The 5,805-nt window shown below is 32.4% G+C and overlaps 1 long non-coding RNA gene across 2 annotated transcripts; it reads right to left on the bottom strand.

Annotated features, from left to right (window-relative positions):
- Positions 1-3,762: 3,762 nt before the first annotated feature.
- LOC149905430 (uncharacterized) lies at positions 3,763-5,273 on the bottom strand. 2 transcript variants are annotated; one of them, XR_016457168.1, is made up of 3 exons: positions 4,698-5,273; positions 4,510-4,571; positions 3,763-4,435 (listed from the first exon to the last, which is right to left on the bottom strand). It is a non-coding gene; the product is annotated as an uncharacterized LOC149905430 (long non-coding RNA). The 2 variants fall into 2 exon arrangements; XR_016457167.1 differs by having other exon boundaries at positions 4,510-5,273.
- Between the last annotated feature and the right edge of the window lie 532 nt (positions 5,274-5,805).

The following is a 5,805-nucleotide window of genomic DNA, read 5'->3' as shown; positions in this document are numbered from 1 at the left end:
CGTTGAAGAGTCGGAAATTTTAAGACGTTCCAAGCTATAATGGATGACTAATTTGTTTAGGACGCCCAATAAAGACGGAATTATATCCATTTATCAGCTGACTTCAAAAAATGAGGTTCTCAATTCGATTGTATTTCTATATATTCAATATATTATTATCTTAGGTTTCAGAGGTTTCGACTGGGTGATACCATTTTGATGATTTTTTAATTGAATACTATTATTATTATAATATTACCTTGTTCAGAGTCCACGTCGGGGAAACATTACTTAAGTAATAGCCAATAGTTATAGTTAACAAGGCAATTGGTGCGTTCAACCATGCGTATATAAATTTAATTGTTAACAGTTGAAGGCAATAACAATTCACACCGAAAATATTGCTTGATTGAAACATAATAATACGGAAGAAATATTAATTAACATATCACATGCCCGAAAGAACGTAATTTTTGCAATTCTAAAAATGAAAGCGACGATTTTTTTTGAAGTGAAAACTTCTTTAGCGGCGCTGAGCACTTTTTCTGTAATGGGTATAAAATCTTAAACTCGCGTCAGGACACGTGACCTGATCGAAAAAGCGTAAGACGGATACCATTCCAAAATATCAAACATGCTCAACGTTAATAATCAAGTTTTCACTTCTGCCGGCACTCCTGGAGTGCAACCCGTCTTTTTTGAAGTGAAAACTTCTTTAGCGGCGTTGGGTATAAAATCTTAAACTCGCGTCAGGACACGTGACCTGATCGAAAAAGCGTAAGATGGATGGATATCAAACATGCTCAACGTTAATAATCAAGTTTTCACTTCTGCCGGCACTCCCGGAGTGCAACCCGTCTTTTTTTTTATTTAGATAACAATGAGAACAGACGTTTTAAAATTTAGAACGAAACTTTTTTCTTTTTTTAAGAGCACCAGTCCACAGACACGTATAACATGCTAATTCCATTTTTAAATTTCATACATTTTTACCAGAAATTAGGCGTCTAATTTGAAATAATGTATCATATTTTGTTTTTCAGGGTACTTTGTGCAAAGGTCATGGATATCGTAATTCTCTCTATTATAATGGAAAACGTCCGTTAACAGGCAACAAGATAATTATTATTTATAATGCAAACATAAACCCGTCTATTACGCACTCATCACATTGTATGTTTTAAAACAACAGTAACGTTACGGCCTTTAGCATTTTTTATTTCATTGAAATCCAGGTTTTATTTGTTGTTAAATATTTTATGACTTTGAATTTATTGTGTAAATACTAAATAGGAAGTAAAATTATATAACTAACTAGCTTTCCGCCTGCGGCTTCGCCCGCGTTTTCAAAGAAAAACCCGCATAGTTCCCGTTCCCGTGGGATTTCCGGGATAAAACCTAGCCTATGTTACTCGTGGATAATGTAGCTTTCGAATGGTGAAAGAATTTTTAAAATCGGTCCAGTAGTTTATGAGCCTATTCATTACAATCAAACAAACAAACAAACAAAGTTTTCCTCTTTATAATATTAGTGTAGACAACATAATATAAACAACATAAATAGTTTAAATACGTTAGGTTTATTTTATTAGTAACATGCATTATTATAGGTAGGTAGTACTTGTAAACTAAAACATTTTCATTTTTCATTGAAATAAATAAAAGTAAAATAAATAAGAATAAAGCTAGAAGCGTTCATGTATAATATATTAAACCCTCTACTTGGAAAACACTTATGAAGCATTTTATCAAATAATTCACCTATTCGTAACTGAACTTTGCTTGTGGTTTTTTTCAGAAGAAACTCTATGGATCAATTTATTTCTCGAAATTTAAGTCAAACATGTTTATTACGAAAAAAAGTCAAACATACAGGTCCTACGATTGATAAACCCCGTTTTTTAAATATCTGTACTATCGATGGTGTTTCCAGGAAAATCACTAGTTTGAATTATTCATAATATTATGTAGTAGGTATGTAATAATATTTAATTTAAAAATATTGTGCCATCGCAAACCGCTTTTTTCTACTGTATAATTCACACAAGATAAATAATGTTATAAAACTAAAAGCTTATGTTTATTTAAAATGGCGCATTCAAACGAATATTTATGAAAAGTTCGTAAAACAAAATGAGAGGTTCAAAATATTGAATATAAGTAGTTTACTTCACATATTAAGTAAAAACAGAAGAAAAAAATTGTTTTCTTACTGCTAATGAGCAATCCAAATTATAATAAAGGCAAAATATCCGTGTGAAAGACGTTAAATTTTTATGTTTTATAGTTGTTTATCCTTGTATTATGAAATGTGTTTATCTTCGCGCACCCTCGCCAAGAACATTATGACAGAATTCGGAACCGACGCGTTGCGATCGACCGCCTCCAAGCGACTTTCCCGCGCTTCGATGAAAACTTTTTGCCCGCTCTATTGCGTTATCTGTAGCGCTCGCTGTTCGAAAAAAAGAAATGATATTGCCGCGAAAATTTTGTTTATGGTAATTTTTTCAAGGAACTATTTGTGAATAAGTTGTGTGATAATAATTATTATGTTTGGATTGCGCGTGCATAATTTTAGCGTGTTTTCAAGGTTAGTAATATTTATAATTTTTACTTTTATTTTTTCCAATACATTTAAAATGCGTGTAATTGTAATGCTGATAGCATCAGTTTTGTTTCGTACATCGGCTATCTTTCTTAGCTATCTTGGTCTTTAATCTATATATAGTTATAATTAGCCTTGTTTTACAGATGTTTTCTTTTTCAAATGAAAACAACGTTTGGTATTCATTTAACGCTGAGTATTCTCAGAACTGACTTAATGGTTTTCATTCCGTTGGATTTTTATTAAAAGATAAAGTTTCGTTCCACTTAACACGAAACTAACTTCCCGCCCGCGGCTTCGCCCGCTTTGTCTAAAATCTAATGATTAAGACGATACACAAAAAAAAATCCACTGCTTGGCGGGCGGAGTCTAATAGCTCGCTATCGCGAACGCTGGTGTGCGCGAAGTCATTCTTGCATACTCGCCGCGCTGCCGCTGGCCGACTCGGGACAAACATGTATGGAGTCGTCATACAGTTATAATATTGTTATACATATATTTAATTGTTGATTTATTGGTTTTATTTTCTTGCTTATAAACACAAAATTATCTTCTTTTTAACAACTACTTAGACATTATTAATAATTATTAATGGGGGGGCAAGTATCTCGCCTCGCGGCGGTGCTGAATAAAAAACTCCGGCTGAGTGATAATTATTAATTATTATTATTTCGTAATGTTTACTTTATTACAAAATAATACAGGTTATAAATAATCTTTAAAATAACAAAAAATATTGTTACTCTGAAAAAATGAAATGGTACCTAATTACGCGGACTACTGAATTGATTTAGATAGAATTTGATGCTGACGTAGATATTACATCATGCCCAGAAATGAAAGGTACTATTTCTGAAAGAAGTTATAAACCCTAATTCTTCTCAGTCAAAGTCAAGAGTGGAAGTTATCGCTAATACAGTAAAACTGATGCGAAACTTTGGATGTTAATTTGTATATTTTTTTGTTAGTTGTTACTTAATCACGTCAAGACTACATTACCAATTTTGATAAAATATAGCTAATTGCCTGGATTTACACATAGGATACTTTTTATCCGAACTGAACACTTCTGTGGGATAAAACAGGATTCACGATATAACCTAATTCCACACGGGCAAAGCCGCGGTCGGAATGATATTTTTTTAAATAAAAAAATTGTTTAAAAAAAACACAAAATATATTGACGCATGTATTTATTTTTTGCACTCTATTATAATTGTAATTATTCATTACAAATAATCAAAATAAAATAGCCAGAACAAAGTTAGGCCCTGGTAGGATAGGTAGGCAGGTACAGCAATGTGAGACGAACACTGGCTTATTTATACCAATAATAATGTATTATAAACATTAAATTAAGTTTACTTTCTAACAACAAAAATACATAATATTAGCTAATGTGAAAACGAATCAACCAATCATCCCACAACAATGAAATGTGCACACAAATATTCATCCAAATCGGTTCATGTGATTAGGAGGAGTGACTGCAGCGCCATCCTCCGGGCCCAATTGCGTTTCTAGATCACCCAGGAACTCAATTTAATATACTTACACAAAATTTTTCGAAATGAAAACTCACATTACTATGTAAATATGAATATAAACCTGTTTTAGTACTAAGCAATTTCCCGCACAGGTGTAGTAAGTATAAATGAAATAAATATCAACATCAAATTCTTTATACAACATACTTATCTACCACCTACTAAGAAATTCTTGTTTTTTCGTATTTTTTTAAAATATAATACTACTCCAACGAGCTCCTGTTCCATAATTCCATATTACGTCCACCATACTTCCACTAAGTTCACCATGATTTTTTATTTCTTCGCACTTTGTTGCTTTTTGCTAAAAATGGAATCATGCGATAGAACCAGTAGAGCGTTGATAACATACATTTTTGACTGAATAAAGGTACTTACGAAGGAGTGGGTTCACATTGTGAACAATCAGTGGGTTTATTTTCCTTCTGGATTCCGGATTTCTGAAAAGATTATTTATGCTATAAATGAAAAAATCTTACACATTCGTTATGTACTTAAAACAGGGGTACATATCAAACATCGTCTATAATACAATTATCATCAAATTTAAAATAAAACCAACTTACTTCATTAATTTGTTCCAATTGTAAGTATTCTTTTTCCTCCAACCTTTATGTTTCTTCTTCTTATTTTCTTTATTGTCCCCATTTGTCTCATTTTGTCTTATCGTGTTGTCACCCTTTTTTACGATTGCGCAAGCGACACAAGTTCCCCGTGTGACGGCCGTAGCGGGAATGACTCGTGCAGCGATCGGGGTAGGAAGGTACAGGGCGGCTCTCGCTATATTGGCTGGTCAGGCGCTAATTTCAAGTATTTCTTGTTTATTTCAAAACCATCGCATATTTCAAAATTCTAACACGGTAGACGTATCGGTTGTATATTTTATAGTTAATATCCAAAAAGTCGTAACTTTACGTTTGTTATTTTGAAGATGCCAGAGATTAAAAAAAAATAACAATGAGAACTTTGTATTTTTTTTCTATCGAGAAAATATCATGGAATCATGTTTCTAAAACGGTAGACGTATTGTGTTACTATTGAACTTTCTTGTCAAGAATTTTCATCACGACAACTTTAATAATATAAAAATTACGAAGGTTTAAAAAGGGCCGTAAATGTTAGAAAAATTAATTCATCACCTTAAGTCTATATACTAAAACCTTCCTCTTGAATCACTCTATCTATTAAAAAAACCGCATTAAAATCCATTGCGTAGTTTTAAAGATTGAAGCATATAAAGATTAAAGGGACATAGGGAAATATAGGGACAGAGAAAGCGACTTTGTTTTATACTATGTAGAGATGATAATAATTGTAGGTAAAGTACTTGAATATCAGAAAATATTTATAATTATTACATCTATACATTTTAAAAATAATATCAATTAATATAGTTCATAAATAAATAATCTTAATAAATAATTATTTAACTAAAAATACTTCAGATAATCTAGGTGATAATAATAAATTCATTTTATATTAGTTTATCTGTGCTATTCCAGATAAGCTAGATGATAAGAATATTTAGGCGGCAGGGGTACAAGGCCTGGCTGTTAACCCCTGTCGCCGAAGATGAACGGTGGCCACCGTTGGGTTTTAGTGGGTATGGCTTCATGCGAGTCCCACATACCCCCTCGGGCAGTAAAACTGTAGAGGGGGATGCGTAAATGCATT

Source organism: Colias eurytheme, chromosome 10, assembly GCF_061535395.1.
Source record: "Colias eurytheme isolate Ceu_HAF_F1 chromosome 10, ilColEury1 Martin Lab GWU primary, whole genome shotgun sequence".
Classification (NCBI taxonomy): domain Eukaryota; kingdom Metazoa; phylum Arthropoda; class Insecta; order Lepidoptera; family Pieridae; genus Colias; species Colias eurytheme.
Note: the sequence above shows the minus strand (reverse complement) of the source record. Positions and strands in the feature narration are given on the sequence as shown.